This window comes from Perca fluviatilis, chromosome 2 (genome assembly GCF_010015445.1).
Source record: "Perca fluviatilis chromosome 2, GENO_Pfluv_1.0, whole genome shotgun sequence".
NCBI lineage: Eukaryota > Metazoa > Chordata > Actinopteri > Perciformes > Percidae > Perca > Perca fluviatilis.
Genome location: NC_053113.1, coordinates 29,439,203 through 29,456,942, shown reverse-complemented (window position 1 = coordinate 29,456,942; position 17,740 = coordinate 29,439,203). Strand labels below are relative to the sequence as shown.

The 17,740-nt window shown below is 41.0% G+C and overlaps 2 pseudogenes; one reads left to right on the top strand and one right to left on the bottom strand.

The window, feature by feature from the left end:
• Positions 1-3,661: 3,661 nt before the first annotated feature.
• On the top strand, positions 3,662-11,822 carry LOC120551522 (annotated as a pseudogene).
• Positions 11,823-12,286: 464 nt separating this feature from the next.
• On the bottom strand, positions 12,287-16,734 carry LOC120553098 (annotated as a pseudogene).
• Between the last annotated feature and the right edge of the window lie 1,006 nt (positions 16,735-17,740).

Here is a 17,740-nt window from a genome sequence, read left to right as displayed (position 1 = left end):
TTACTAATGACTATAACCCCATTAACACTCTCTGACAGTGCCTTGAAGAAATAGATACTTGGATGTCTGAACTTCCCTCCAGCTTAAAAATAAAACTGAGGTGGTAGTTTTGAGGAGGAAAAGATGCAAACTTTCTACCTTGGCAGAAAGGAAGGCTTAATAGCCAAGAAAGTGGTAAAAAACAACCTTGGTGTCATATAGATAATGATCTAGAATTTTAGCAGTCTCTACGTCAAACAGTCATAAAATCATTAGCACCTTCATCGCCATAGTAATATTAAACTAAAAGGAATATATATTTCAAAGGAGGATCTTGAAAAAATCATACATGCTTTCATTTCTAGTGCTGGGATTGATTATTGCAATGTAGTGGACTCCTAAAAGACTTTAAAACCACCAAATGGTACAGAATAGTGCAGCCAGGATCCTTACACTAAAACAAAAAGAACAGTCATATTAAGCCAGTCTTAAAAGTCCTTACACTGGCTCCCAATTTCCAATACAGAATGGATTCTAGGGCTTCTGTTAGTTTTAAGTAACTAAAGGGGATGGGACCAAACTACTGCAAACATATTCCAACAACATTCTCAACCAAGACACCTTAGATTAAAACATTAGCAGCTACTACTGAAACCTACTGTCAGAAGAACAAAACAGGGGAAGCGGCTTTTTAACCACTATAGTTAATAGATCTTTGAACCAGCTTCAGAGGACATAGCAAAATCTGAACTTGGGAATTGAGATTTTCACTCATAGAAAACATTCTCACAACCTTGATCTGAATGTAATAACACTAATTCACAAATGTGTAGATTTATTTTACCATAGATACAATGACAGTAGCAAATTTTGTGCGCGTTTACTGATTTTTTATATATTATTAGTATTTATATTAAACAATGATGGAGTAAATGCTTGCATTACAAGATTCACAACTATCATTAACATCTGTAAAATCAATCTACATTTTAATGCTAATAATGAATATTTTTTCAATAGGTGGAACATTTTTCTCCTCGCGTTTTTACTTTCATATTTACCTTCATAGTCATAAATTACTCTGCGGCAAGGAGGCAGAAACATTAGCTATTTAATTTTGAATGTTGTTTTTCCCTGTGTATGTGTATTTTTAAAGGTGGAAAATGTAAGAAGCAAGACCAACAGCTACCTGCATAATGACTGCCCTACAACTGCACACCCTCAATAATAATGTGATCATCAGCTACAAGTTTATGAGAAAAGTTCAGCAGCATCATAATTCAATTCAATTTTATTTATAGTATCAAATCATAACAAGAGTTATCTCGAGAGACACTTTACAGATTGAGTAGATCTAGACCCTCTATAATTTACAAAGCCCCAAAAATTCCCCCAAGAGCAAGCAGTTCGACAGTGGTGCAGGATAAACTCCCTCTTAGGAAGAACCCCCCCCACAGACCCATTTATAAGAGAGGAGCTGTAGCTAGAATAACATTAGCATTATGTTTTATTAGTAGCTTAGCAACCGTATTTATTCAGTCACAGCATTCTTGCCATAGGCCCCTCATACATGTTATCGGTTCATTATGAGCTGCTTAGCATAAACTCACGTAAGTCAACTAGCCTGCAACACAAATCAAACAGCCTACCTTTCTGTCATGCCAATGTAAACTTCCTACTTTTCAAGCAAACACACCTACGCAATCTCTTCCTCTCTCTCTGCATCATGTTTTTATTGAACAACATGGCATCACGACTAGCTTAAGTGGGCCATTGCAGGATGATCCAGTATTTAGCCTGAGTTGTAGGTTTCATATTTTTTCAAGTAAGGTTTTGCTTTGTGTAAGTCATTGTATTGTAGGTTTTTGTTTTATAAAATCACAGTGTTGTACATAATCTCAAATAATAATAAGCCTACATGAATCCCACTATAATATGTCACATTTTCATCATTAGGTTAATCTGGAAAAAAAATGCTTGTTGGGCTTTTTATCCATCATCATCATCATCAGTGTCAAAGATTACAGCTTTTAAAAGGTCACCAAAGGTAGAGTAGAGTCAGTCAGTTTAGCAGGTTATACTAGGTACGTTAGATGTGGTGCATAGTAATACTAATATGGAATGTAGTGGGAGAGGAATTCTAAAATAAATTAGTTTTAACAGAACAATTATCAATAAGTAAATGGCATACATTTATTTTAACTAACAACAATAATTGTTTGCTTTGTATTTAATCCCCAGGAAATGGACCAGAGCTCTTCTGACTCTACAGTGATCCTTGAACTAAGTTCCGTCCCTAAAAAGGAGGACATAAGTGTTCCTGAACTCAAGAGAGCAGAAAGTGTATTTGTAAGTTCACATACATCAATGCACAACTTGGTCTGCACAATAACAGTAGTGGGGAAATTGTATGGTTTTAACCTGTTAAGTCCGCCGGACCTGGTACCGGTTCCACAGCACTAAGTGGTCGCAGCTATTGTAAATTTGTGCTTGTTTAAAACTCTAGCTTAATCACAGCCAAAACATCTTAAACTCTAGACCAATACTTTTCTTAGCCATTTTTCAGAAAATATACAAATTTGGCTCACTACCACACTGATGGGATTTGGCCTACTCCTCGGTACTTAAATTTGGTATTTAATGATATGGCATTTTTTCTGTAATCAATAGTATTAAAGGGAGAACTCCGGCAATTTTACAATAATCTTGCTATACCTACTGTATGTGAGTACCGTCGATGCGAAAAAATGAGCGACGATCGGTGCTAGCAGCCGCAGACTAATACAACTAACACCCAGAGCTCTCACTCAGCTAAAACGGCAGTTTTGGGGCATAAGATAAAGAGGGCCTTTGTGCCTCTTAACAGACACAAAATGCAATTAAAACATCTGTACAACATGAACAGGGCCCTTACATGACAACAAGATGCATTTAGCAACTTAGCCATTGTTTAAATTCACCTACCCTGTTAGCTGCTAGCTGCCGTCTGGGATGAGTGAGTGTGTTCAGCCAGGCTCCGGTAATAATCATCACGCAGCAGTTCTGTGTGTATTTGTAGCATATATATCCATTTTTGTGTGCGTTGGTGAGTTGGAGTCTTGCCAGTGTTGATTGTTGTGGTTTCCTTAGCCGGGCTAGCAGGCCCGGCCGGCGTCCTTGCTTCTTGCCTGCCCGCCCTGGCTTACGCGCGACAACAATCAACAGCCCGCTGGTCTGGTGGATGTCCTCCAGAAGACCATTTAAGCCTTCGCTGCAAAATATTTTATTTCCCACCTCAAAAATGTAGTAGTAGTACTGTAAATGTACTGTAGTGATTATGACCATATTAGTGACTATGTAACTACATGGAAACGGACCAAATTATGTTTGCCTTGTACAGTAAAATAGTGTTACAGACGCGCTGAAGTCCCGTTTGAATTAAGTTGTAGCAGGAAAAGGTAAACAGTGTGCAGGTTGGAGGGTGCGTGTGTGAAGAGTGAAGCGAGCGTTCACAAAGGAAGAAGCTTGGAGTAATGTAACTATGGAGCTAGAGCTAGCCTGCAACGCTATTACTGTACAAGAAACAGGCATCATTTGGCCCGTTTCCATGTAGTAACATAGTCACTAATATGGTCATAACCACTACGGTGCTCAATTACCTATTTTTGAGGGAAAAATAAAATTTCTATCAACAAAGGCTTGAATGGTGTTCTGGAAGACCTCCCCCCACCAAACCAGCGCGTCACTGGATTGTTGTCGGACCACGGTAAGCCAGGAGGGCAGGCAGGAAGAGCTAGGCGCCGGCGGCCTTTCTAGCCCGCTAAGGTAACCACAACAATCAGCACAGACAGACTGCTACTCACCAACGCTAGATGGATCACACACAAAATGGATATAAATGCTACAAATACACAGGGAACTGCTTTGTGATGATTATTACAGAAAGCGGGCTGAACACAAATGCATCTAGTTGTCATGTAAGGGCCCTGTTCATGTTGTACAGACATTTTAATTGCATTTTGTGTCTGTTAAAGGGCACAAAAGGCACTCTTTATCTTATGCCACCAAAACTGCTGTTTTAGCTGAGTGGGAGCTCTGGGCATTAGCTGCAGCAGCTCCGTGTAGCTAGCACCGATTTGACTCATTTTTATTTTTCGTCAGTACTCACATAGGTATATGCAATCAAGATTAACGTAAAATTGGTTTTGGACAATGATTTACAAAGACAAAGGTAATTGTGAATTTGCATGTGAGCTTAACTAAAAGGGATCTGGTCAGCTATGTACAAATGTCTCATGTTATTTAAGTAGTCCTATGTGATATAAAGCTGATTTTGTAGTAAGTAAATGAAACCGGTACTTACTTGCAGCCAGATCAAGGCTAAAAAGGAAGTGCAATACCAACCAGGTGGTTGGTAGAGCATTGCGGGTTTTGCTAAGTAGTTGTTAGGGACTTATGGGGCTGAAAAATTAATCAAAAATATTCAAAATCACAATATGGCCAAGTGCAATATGTAGATTGAAGAAACAGAGATGCCCTGGCCTACAAATCATGTTTTTCAGATATAGGAAAAAAGACCCCCAACAAAATATTACATCATCATGAATTTTTACTTTTTAAGTAAAATGTATATTGTATACAAAAGAAAACTTTTTTTTTTTCTCTCCATATAGAGACGGGTGTATTTAAGTCCCGCCCCACCGGGGGATAACAGAGAAACATGAGTAATCAGCAGGAAGAATGGGAAGACGGAATCCTGACACTAAACTAAAGTTATGTCCAACATTACCTGTGTTGAAGCTTACCTTACAGACTGTAGATAGTCTCAAACTGACATTTGGATATTTGACTTGTTAATAAAATGCTGTGCAAAGCGTAACATTTGGCATATTGTTAGCTTAGTGTCAGAATCCCACAGTCTAACCATTCTCTCTGCTGATTCCTCACGTCTATATCCACTTTAGTCATCATAAAGCTCAGTTTTTGGTTCCACAACTTATGAAAACTTAGGTTCTGGGTTCTATACATTGTTGGTAGTAAATATCACCAACGGCAGCTTTTAGGAATGTTTCGGTTTGCCAGCAGACAAAATTGAAGATGAGGGCACCTTCATCCAATACAAGTCGATGGAGAGCAGAAAGATGTTTTCCTCTCTGGTGGGAGTTATGGCGATGTGCTGTGTCTCTATTGTGCAGCCCTAGGTGGTTATGAGGGTAACATCTAGCAACCATCTAGTTGCCATCTAGTCCCCCTTGTAACAACCACACTTTTACAGTTTTTTTCAGTCTAAATGACTTATTATTATTATTATTATTAGTACGCGACAATAGAAACCACCTAGTTACTACTGTCCAGACACCCCATCATTTTAGATTTTTAATCTTTAAACTCTGCAAGCAATTTTATATTGATTGGCCTTGCTTCTTTGTCTAAGGTTCATCAACAATGGCGAGAAAGAGTGGAGCACCGAGGAGGTCCAGGCTGTGGAGAGCAATCTCATGGACAACATCAACTCTGGCAGGGTTCCTGGTAAAGCCCAGTGTGAAGCATCTATCAAGGGATCCTCAGAGGTGCTTAGGGGAAGGAGCTGGCAGGCAGTTAAGTTCTATGTGAAGAACCGCATTGATACTTTAAAGCGTCTAGAAAATAACCAATGGAAATCTAAATTGTAATCACTGAACATAATTCTTTTTTGCCATCTAAGTACTTCTACAATCCCACAACTAGGTACAGCGCTTACTTGAATTCAGCTCATATCTGAGCATGCAACGACATTTTATTAAGATTGTTAAAAGCTCTTTTGTTTTCCAAATTTAATATGTCAACATGCTCTGACTATTATTTCATTGAGTGATGTCATTTACATTTTTATCCTAAAGAACATTGTGGTAGTCGGTCATGGGTGGTTGGAGAAATGGAGGTAGAGAGCACAGGTTGTGGAGAGAGTGAAAGGTTTGTAGAGACAGGTTTGCAGGGAGAGAGAGAGCAGGTATGTAGGAAATGAGAGAGACAGGTATGTAGGTAGAGAGAGACAGGTATGTAGAGAGAGACAGGTATGTAGAAAGGAGAGAGACAGGTATGTAGATTAGAGAGTGAGACAGGTATGTATATTAGAGAGAGAGACTATGTAGGGAGAGATAGATGGGTGAGTAGAAAGAGAAAGTGTTCCTGAACATTTTTTAAAATAAGAAACAGAGGTAAAGAGAGAGAAACCGCATGCAGGGGAGAGACAGGTTTGTAGAGAGAAATCGAGGTCAGCAGAGACAGACAGGTTTGTAGGAAGTAAGACAATAAGGTGAAGGAGAAGGAATGATCATAGCAAAGAGCCAGGACAAATTAATTTGTATATGGATGAGTTGTGATAATAAAGTTAATCTGCAATGTAAACACCATTGCTTCTGTGGCATTTCCTGAATGAACCAGAATATATAAAGTACTACAAGTCAAAGGTTGGTTGGAACAATACCGACAGGAAACTGAAGAAAAATTAACAAAACAAGTACAAGGTGCAGGCAACTGCTGTCACTCACTGTCCCTCAGTTTATGGAAGCAACACAGACTGCTGCCTGCTCACAGCTCTTAGTGTCCTCTCCCAGTAGGACTGTGATAATATAATTTAATCTGAGAGCTATAGAAAACATTTTGGTTCTTATATATATTCATTGGAAATATAGTTTCCAAATGTTTATATATTTGACATGTTAAGTGAGGAAGTTTGGCTCTGTTTTAGGCTCACTAAGGGTGCAATCAGTGGACAGCCTTTGCTCTACAGGGAGCCAGGTTTTCCCTTTGTCACCTGTTTTTCAATGGCAAGGCTGTGCGCCTCAGTCTGTACTGTGCCGATCCGTAACCATGCTCAAATAATCTGCTATGGTGTCCTGTTGATTTAGAGCAACAAAACATGTAGTTTTTAAGCAAAACTACATCATCTATTGGAAAATAGATGATGTAGTTTTGTTTAAGCTAGTGTAATCTAGTTGAGTTGTTTGTTATGTTGCTGATGCTTTGGTGGAACAGGTTTGTGAACTCAGTTGGGTAAACGGGTGTCCATTTTGTTCATCTCTTGGCACTTGATAATATGAGAGGGGGTCACTATGTTTAGATGTGTCCAAAATTTAATTGCTTATTTTTGGTTTTAAGTTCTGATAAACTGGCCTAATTCTGCCTCTTTGCATTATATTTGTTTTTCCTCTTGACATGTAGGAGAAGCTTACAGAACTCTGCATGCAAGGTGTCAATAGTGTGTTATCTTATTGATTCAATTCTTGTTTTGTAAGTGGACCGGACCCCCACCTCGCTGGTATGGAGTGCACTTGGTTCAAACACACAACTCAAATGAGTTTTAGCCAAATTCTAATTGGCATTTTGTTTTTACATTTTTGTACAGCATACAAAGTCCTGCGTTCATTAAAAAGTCATTAAAATGCCCTTTACATTACTTTCAGTAGCTTTGTAGAACAATCTTGTGTCAAATATACACTAAAGCTTTTTGAAAGTAAATAAAAAGCATGTATATTCTTTTATATGTTTATCAATGAGGGTATATAGGGTATAAATATGATCAGCGGTTTTATTGTGATGTCAGTAGTCTGGTGTTTGAGTGGAGGATAGGGCATAACAGGTCTGTTTGGAGAGCAGAGCTACTCTCTTTAAACCAGCTTGTCCACCCTTGCAGAATCAGAAAACAGTTAATTAAAAAAACCATTAAATGGCCAAAACAAACTTAAGACAGGCAAGAGGAGCATCAAAACATAAAAAACAAAAACCATGGAAGCGCCACCTGGTGGCTACTTTAATTATTTCACCTGTACTATACAACAACGAGTGATAAAAGTAAATATGTGGTCTTTATAGCTGAAAAAAAAATTATATAATAGAAGGAGGAGTATTTCAATGGAATGGGGGTATAAATATTGTAAATATTAAAAGAATTTGCCATGTGTCCCCATAGAGTTGGTGAATGTCAGGTTTGACCTTTATTTGTGAAATCCTAACATTTTAAGTGATTTTCAGGATCCCAGAATCAAAAAGAATTTTTGGAGTTGAAACCATGTCTCTAGCTCATTTAGAAGTGGTAGTTTAGAAAGGGTCCCCATGTACATTCGCTATGTCATGAGTCCCCACCGGATAACAAAACGGGTATGTGTGTGTATGTGTGTGTGTGTGTGTGTGTGTGTGTGTGTGTGTGTGTGTGTGTGTGTGTGTGTGTGTGTGTGTGTGTGTGTGTGTGTATCAGGTGGAAGAGCTGCAGTACTAGCAGGTGTGCTGGTTCCTTTGCTCCTGGTACTGCTTGCTGTCCTCTGCTGCTGTTTATGTTGTGAGAGGGGTCCTGTTGATGGCAAAGACAGGTCTGTATATTTACTTCCCTCTGTCGATATTATGTTCACTTAGCATACTGTAGTTTGGGCTTGGAAAACATTACCAACTTTTATTTGTCCGTTGTGAAAATAAAAGGCTTTTACTTGGATTTTGAGCCAAGACAAGCTGTGAGCTTTTCCCTCTACTACAGAAAAGAACAGGACATTATTTATGTAAAGCTACCCAGAATCCAGAAGTATTAACTTAATAATTCTTCCTTAACATTTGCAATTGTGGTATTATCATGACATTTCGGTTTGTGGAACGATTCAACTATGGCGCTGTGCAAAAGTGTGGAATTCTTACAATTCTTTTTCCAGGGCGACTGTGGCTGATGGAGGCTTGTCAGTTAGGATGAAATATCACGTCTACAGCGTCCTGGCTAACATCGGTGCTGCCCTCCCCTGTATTTCTGATTGGTCCTCTGGCCTGCCTCGTGTCACTGGTCAGTCTGACAACACAGTATTTCTAGTATAATGCTGCATAAAACAGTGATACATTGTAATTTGTGGATTGTGTAGAACAAGATAGACCATTTTAAAATTTGCCATCAATGACCCCATTGAAGAGTTCAGTTGTTGAGTTATTTTTCAGTGATATTGTGATGCATGTTCACTAAGTGGGAACTATTTGAGTGCTTTCAACCTTTATTTCTGTGGAGGAATGGCTGCAGGAATTATTAAGTAATATTTAGGTAACTTGCTGAAGGGAAGGGAGGTGTGAAATATCAAAGTTTAGTCACTTTGCTCAACCAGTTACTCACCTGTTTATCAATAGCTCACCTGTTTTTCAGGTCAGCGCTATATTGACCACCAATTTGCACCTCAGGCTAAAATTTAACGGTTTATTCCTGATTTATGAAGTCAATCAAGTTTGATTATACAGCTTCTTGGGAATTCAATTAAATAGATACATTTATCATGAAATGTATCCTTTCTTAATTCAAAAAGTCCCCCCATCTGTTTGGATTGGTGAAATATTTGAAGGAGGAATTTCTTCAGTATTAATACAAGACAACGGAGCTAAAAACACAAATATCTTCTCAACATATCCCACAACATGGACAGACTTTTCAGTGGGGAACATAGTTTACATCAAACTAAATATATAGTGTGTTAAATGTGTTTCTTAAAACCTTAATAACCTAAAACCTTTTTAATAAAGAACAAGCCTTGTATTGATTTGACTAACATTATGTTTTATTATTTAATCTATTTTTCATGACACACACACACACACACACACACACACACACACACACACACACACACACACAAACACACAAACACACACACACACAGTGTCTCACCATGACCCAGAGCTGACGTTCAACCACAGCTTCATTGAGCCTCCTTCCTCTGGCTGGGTGACTGAGGGGTCGTCCTTCGACACTGATGAGGAGGAGGGAGAGGCGCTCTACTGTGTCCCTCCGAGAGAAGGTAGGAACAGGCATACACCCATAGGCTGTTAATATTAATGGACAGAGAATGTGTGACGTCACCCATTGGTTTGTGGAGATCTGTTATGAGTCGTCGAGTTTGCCGTTACGGGCGCAGCCATCCTGGTTGCGGATGTGAAGATTTTAGACGAGAGGGAGGAGTGAGGGAGGAGCCATAGACTGTTGGGTGGTATCTGACTGTTACGTTAGCTGAGAGTTGGCAACACTGCTTACACTCTATATTACGTTACACACAGTGGCGTCGGACTGGGGGGAAAAAGGGGACTGAGTACCCAGGGCCCTCATGTGAGGAGGGCCCAAAAAGATGCTAGAATTAATAGCTGTGGATGCGGGGAAGGGCCCATAGAAAATGCCTTTCTACAGGGCCCAGAATTTTGAGCTACGCCCCTGGTTACACACTTTCACTGGCAATCTGGATGCAACTCCTGCTGAAAGGTAGCCTACATAATTCGAGGTAAGATTTAGCTTCGCTAAAACTATACTGCTGCCTCCTTTGAGTGTCCTACAACCGAACGCTGAACAAGACATTATTAGGCGACCAAAGTGTCACTGTCACTACGACCCAAAAATGAAGTTCACATGCCATGGATAAGCATTGCTAAACCTCTGTCATGATTGACAGGCCACGAACTGTCAATCACATCATAGCCACGCCCTAAAACACCCACTGCTTTATCGTCGATTTTAAAATCAACGAGACCATAATTCGAAAATTCTGTATTGTAGAAGACTTAAAACTAGCGATTAAGACCATAAACTCATTATGAAAATGTTTACTGAGGTAATAAATCAAATGAGAAGTGGGTCACATAGACTTCACATAGACGACCTCCTTTTGCACCCGCACATGTCGGCCGCTGCTGGAATTCAGATAGAATGCAGGTTTAAGGCACATTTGCAGCACTTCGCCAAACCGGATGCTTCGTCCATTAATATTTACAGTCAATGGATACACCAGACTTTACACTGCCCTCTTTTGGTGGTGAATAGAACTGCCACTGCATACTTCCCCTCCATCTATTCTAATGTTGACTTTTCTGTCTCTGTCTCTGCGGCAGACATCCCGTGGGTGGCGTGGCGGCGAGTTCCACGAGATGAGCTCGAAGTGTAACATGTTCTTAGACCCATCTGGCTTCAGCAGTGAGGACATCACCTCAGCCTTCAACATCCCTCGCACCTCCAGCATCGCCAAGTCCAAGAGGCCATCTGTCTCGTTTGCAGAGGGAACGCGCTTTAGCCCCAAGGAGAGGCGTGGCTCGGCTCAGGACCCAGGCGCTCTCCCTGGACACCCACGCAACAAACCCAAGTCACCGTGGGGAGTTTTGATGCTGTCTGCCCTCCAAAGTCAGGGAAGTGCAGCTAGAACTGGGGACGAAGATGGTGCCGAGGGCAAGGAGGGGGAAGATGAAATGGATGTGCAGGCGACAGACAATCAGGAATCAAGCTGTGAGGCAGGGGACCAGGAAGTAGACAGAACCTCTTCCGGGCCACCCTGCAGGTCCCTGGGGCATCAGGACGCAGGCGGACTATGTCCAACACAGCTGCTCATAAAGGGACCCAGCTGCCAACATCTGCCTCTGATGCTCAGGTGGGGGTCTTAAATAAGGTCACCACAGTGTATGTGACTGTGGGTAAAGCAGGTAGGCCCGTCGAAGACCGAAGCCCGGAGGCGGCCCTGGCCCGTCAAGCCATGCTGCGGCGACTCGGCAGCCTCCAGAGACAAAGGGAGCAGGAGTCTGGCAGGCCCAGGCCTAAAGGAGCCGAAGGGATTACCAAACCACCCAGGAGGAAGCTCGGCGCTCGGGCGAGTGTGTGGGAGGAGGGATGGACCCCTGGAAGCGAAGTTGGCATATGTAAACCAATCAGGAGAAAGCATGCTTCTCTCAACTCCTCGACACAGCTTGTGCTAATGACACTCCATCATCCGAGGCGGCACTCCAAAAGGCCTCTGTCGTCCAATTTGCAGAGCGTGCCAGAGTTGGCTTCAGCTGATTCAGGGTCAGATCAGAGGGCTGAGGGTGGTGACCTCAGTACAGGGAAAAACTGAGGGCACCTACCTGACTGTGGGACCAGCCGGAGACGCTGTGAGTCTCACTGAGGTCATCGCCAATGAAGGTGCAGTGGTCAGTGTGATTGATGAACCCTGCTATGAAAATGTCATTATTAAACACTCATAACCTCTGAGAAACTTCATCATCAGCAGGTCTGATTCAAACACAACTGCATATGTATTACGCTGCAGTTATACTGTTACAGGCACAAAAGAAATTCTTGAATTATGGTGTTATTTGTTACACAGTTATGTACAAGTACAGCTGCATATTGATATTTATGCAGCATTGTGATAAGAACAATGTTCACCTTCTACAAAATATAGATAAATAATGTATAAAATGTATTATTTAGATTGAAAGATAAATTAAATTACAGAATAAACTACAAAATATCAGCATATTTTGGTAACTCATAACAGTGCCCCTGGTTAGTGTTTCAAATGAACACGAGCAATTGAACAATTGAGCAAGACTTGTTTTTATTTCCTTAAGTGATTCATGTTGTATTACCGGTATACATACAAGTACTGTAATATCTGGGCCTGTAGAGGGGATAAACAAACATAAAGACTGGAGAATGGTCTTATTGAACATCTGGTTTGTACCAGGAAGACGAGAGTACACATCTGCAAAAATGTCATAGTGGTTGTAAAGCATCATGAACTACGTTCTTGATATTTTTATGTTTACATGGATGAAAATACAAGTGAGAACAGACTGTTGCGTTACAGGTTGTAAACATGTAATCAAATGTGACTCATCTGAATCAGTAACACATTACGTTGTTCAAACATCTGTCAAAAACCGTTAGAATTCAACAAGGTTGCTTTGTCAGTGTATTATAGAGAATTGTTTTTGCTCTCGTACGCTAGTCGGCAGATCAGAAGACATTGTAAGAATGTTTTCAGATCTACGACCTACAGTCAAAGTCCCACCTGTCACTTCTCTCTGACCTCTGCTGTGACAGTTACATGATGCTGCTGTGGGGTAAAACCCCCATTATTGTACATTTAGGGGAAATCTGTACGACCATGTCACCCCACATTTTTATGACCCCTTGATGGATAAAACCCTGTGTTATATTTTGTTATTCACTGTATATATGCTTATGATTAGGAAGGAAAAAATAAAAAATGTTAGACACATGAAGAAAACTTGACTGAATTACTGTCTGTTTGGGTCTCTAAATGGATGCAATTTAACAAAGTCCTTAATTTTTATGACACTGAAAACCAAGAAATGAGAAGCTGTGAAGAAGAAAAAGCGAGAGAAGCTGTAAAAACATTATATATATGGTTTCTGGTTTCTGGCTTTCTCATTTGAGCTTATTTTCATTGTAGTTGTATTTATTGAAGTAGGTCAGTTGATGTTGAGAACAGATGAGATAACCTAAATCAACCAGTTGAACTTTGGCCATGTTGAGGTGAACTACTGTGGCGAGCAGCAGCGTGTGGACTTGCATTGATCTCCAATATTTGCTTAAGTTGAAGAGCAGTTAGTTATGTGTTAGACTGAGCAAGTGTGTCACACTTTCAACAGCCGACACTGCCTGTTTCAGGTAAAATGAATGATCTGTTATACAAATGTTGTCCAAATTACTATTTATATAACTACTTTTCTGCCCCAGTGGTGTCTGAACAGCCGAGCCAGTACTTGGCGATGGATCTGGGATACGGAGGCGTGGCAGGGTCAACTCTCTTGGTCCTGAGGTCCACTCTGGAGTATGTATCTAGAAAACAAGACAGCCATTATTATTTCCTCTCTGGAGCAGCTCATGGTCATGCCAGGCATGTCCTTTTTGTGTGAAGCCAACCTCACTCTCAGTCGATAAACACAACTTAACAGCAGTTTGGACCCGTCATCAGCGTCAGCATTCATCAAAACACATGTTTGTTCTTGTCTTTTTTTGTCTCGTCTTTGGTAAATCCTAAACCAGAAAACCACCAAATATCATATTAAGGTGACAGGCAGAAATACACAAGAACTGCAGTCATTTTAGGCATCTGTTTCTTTGTCATGTGGACTAGTACACAGCATGTGAAACTAGTTATAATAAGCCCTCTGTGGCTCGACAGAGCTAAGGGAAAGTTTGATGAAATTAGTTCAAATGAGTTCCTGTCTGCTCTCCCAGCTGCTCTCGATATCTACAAAGGTCAGTGTGTCTGAAAAAACTGAAACATGTTTCTGGGGTTAAATAGCTAACTTGCGCTTTGAACTTAGATAAAGCATAAGCATTCATGTTGTTAAATGGTTTTATATGACTATTATTAGCCTAAACTGCACTGCTAATGTATCTGTCCCTGATGTGTTACCTCCTTTAAAGAAGTAGACACTCTGTATGGGCAGACTCCTCTGGATGGACGCCCAGTACGACCTGTCATCTCTGGGGTCATAGTTGCCTCTGTTGTTCTGGCGGTAACCATCTCTCCGGTCTGTTCTGGTCCCAGTCTTGATCCCACGCCGTCTGTCCCAGTCTCGTCTGAGCCTCTCCTCCATCTCCATCCTCCTCTCTGCTAACCTCCGACCCATTTCCATCCCCATCTCTGCAAAGTCCTGGCCCATATTCATCCCCCGGCTCAGCCGTGGATCCCCGGTAGGCTGAACGGCTTTGCCCTCCCGACCCCACTGCTGTCCATACTGCTGGTACTGCTGCTGGTTCCACTGCTGGCCCTGCTGTTGACCCCACTGCTGGTCGGCGTCGTTGCGCGGCGTCGCTAGTGCTCCGGGGAGGGACGTAAATTCTGCCGGCCATGACAGCATCCACTGGAGACTTGAGGCCCTTCCAGTCCTTATCAATGAAGTGGTGTTTGTCATGATGCTGAGGCACTTAAAGAAGGTTAGAAAAACATTTAGCTGTACATGTGACAACTCCTGCCTCCACCCCCAAAACAAGTACAAATGATCTGTAATGCCACAACTCACAGTCAGAGAAGAGCTCGCTGATAACACGTTCAAAGTTGTTGTAGTACACGTCAGTGTAGCGCCTGAACAGTGTGGATGGAGACCTCTCAGACATGGTGATACACTCCTCATGGGACGGCTGGTGCAAAAACTCGTACGTGTAATACTGATCCGCTGGAGAAACCAACAAGATGCCCCAAATAAAAACTGTTAAGTAGTATTTTCCACATTGCTGCATGTTCAAAACACCAAATATTCTCGCAGATGTCTGGATATATTGTGTAACGTCTGGCTGTACCTTTGAAAAGTAGACCTTCTCTTTTCCATTGTGACCAGGAGAAGGCAGAGCAAAAGCTGCATCCACATGATCAGGAATTTTGTCAAAGCCCACGCTGATATCTCGAGGGTAGTCCTCATCCAGCACACCATTATCAAACCTCCATTACTTGTTTCCCTATAATGAAGGTTTTGATCCGTTTTTAACATTAAAGTGTTATTACAGCAGCGGTCTGATATACATGATTTAATAATACATGATCACTTGCTGTGTCCCCACCTTAAGATATATAATTCCCTTGACAGTTGATGCGGGTGAAGGCAGCATCAATAGGCCCGCGTAGCACACATCCTTTATGAGCTTTGGATAACCAGGAAGCACGGACTTCTTGGTCCAGTTCAAAAATACTCCCCTAGAAAAGAAACAGAAGTTCACAAGCATGTTCCCCTGCAACAGAAAGATGTTATACTTCAAGTTCTGCTCTTTATTAATATTTTTTTAAATTAGGGGATCACTTACCTCTGAAGGCATATATGGAGCCATTCTTTATTCGCATGAAGGAGTCAAAAGGCCTCCCACTGCAGGCCACAGCGTCTGGGTCGGGGGCTTCAGTGGTGGCTGTTGTGACGGGAACAGTGGTGGTCTCCGCTGCTGCATCAGTCTGAGAGGGTTTAGCTGTGCTGGGGAACATCTGTGTAGGTTGGACTGTCTGCGCAAATGGATGTTTTTGTGTGACAGGGGATATTCTGAAGTACGGTATCCATCAGTTGAGGGGTTTGTTCATTTCTAGTGTGGTTTTGGATGTTGCTGTGGTCTGTGATCAAAGTCTGAGATGGGCTGTTGTGGCGGAAGCTGACGACTGATGACAGTGGAAGACTGGTCGTGGGCTGAACGTCCAAGCGATGGAGTGGTAACTTCAAACAGCTCACCATCATCATCCTCTGCAAACACAAACGTGTCTCCGAGCTGAGGGAGAAAAGTGAAATCAATGACCATCTTTCCCTGCACCATTTAGACTGTCTCACAACGTTTCTGAGCAGAAAGGTTTCTTACTCGTCATGCCACACGTGACCTCGAAGTCAGAGCAGCAGCTCCTGTAATACTTGCACATTGAGTCACACTGGCACTTCTTCTGAGAGTCAAAGCCATTCTCACAGCGACCCATACAGGACTCTGAGGATAAAACGACAGATCAAGAAAATGGATTGTCTATCGTTTTATTGTATTTGCACCTCTGACTAAATAAATTTCCTGATTCCATGATCTGGTCATCTGTGATGGGTATTTTCACTATATTCTGACATTTTAGACTAAACAAATAATTGACTAATTATAAAAAAAAATAATCAAATTAATTTAAAATGAATACAATTGTTAGTAGCCGTCCTGACTGTAATACATATGTTGTTTCTGTAGACAGGGCAACCAGAGTTGATACCTCTGATTGGTTAAATAAATGAAGAATGAAATGAATGTATATGTTGTTAAATGTTAATTGCTTTATGATGTAATAAGGACACCATACATTTGACACAAAGTAGGCCCATTATCAAGTCTTTACTGAAACACTATGACACTACACTGAAGGACCGAACAACAACTAGCAACACTCTATGTGCTCACTATACAAATACTTTTCTGAACTTTAAAAGTGATTTTTAAATGTTGTACTTACCATCTGCAGCAAAAAGGCGAGCAGAGAGCAGCAGGACGGCCCACAGCCTCATGTTGCCTCTGCAGTGTGAGAGGACAGACTGAAAACTAATGACGGAGCATGTGCTCACAATCATTGGAAACATGTGTCAGTCACCCTGCTTCCTTGTTTACTTTAACCTTATTTGCAACCTCTTTCTACTTGAGCAAAAAAACAAAACAAACAGACGCACAGAAAGAGATCGATAGGAAACAAAAGTTTGTGTCCATCTGTTGACCTCGGACCATATGTTGCTTTTGCAATTTTACTGCAATCTAAAGATCATTTAGTGATCCCAGAGCAATGTTTTTCTCGCTGCAGATTGAGTAATGCTACTTGATCGACAGCATCATCCGACAGCAAATTGTTTAATTTGAGGACAAGACTAGACCTGGATGTAGTAACGTGGAGTCATTGTGAAGGAGCGGCGTGCTGTGTCGTCTAATAAAACAGTTTAACACAAGGGTACAAGCTAGAAAGATTTTACAACTGCAGAAAAGACATAAAGACAAATAGTATAAAATACATGCCCCCCCGCCCCGCCCCCAAAAAAGAAAAAGAAAAAAACTCCACACTGCAATGAAGAAACATTTTGGAGGGGGACATAATTTGTATCCATAAAATATTTGTTTGTCTGCTGACTTAAGGCAGTCACATTTAAATATATGGAGTCTAAAAATACTGGAATCAGCATTTGAAATACCTAACACGAGTTCGCTATACACATCTTGTTTGAAAACAGTCTTTGTCAAAACAAGTATAAACAATATTTGCTACACTAGTTTTTTAGAAGTTATTTTTAATATTTGTAAGTGGGCAAAATATTATCCATTTTATTCATTATTCCATGAGGCATTACAATAAAAAATAAAATAAAAATCTGGATCAACTGAAAATTTCCCAATGCTTTTTATCTCCCTTTTAACACCAATACACTATAATATTTACATTTCACATGACCAACATACATGGGTGGAGTGTGCATAGATTTCCCCCTTAATACATTAATTAACAGTTTTCACATACATTGTAGCCTATAC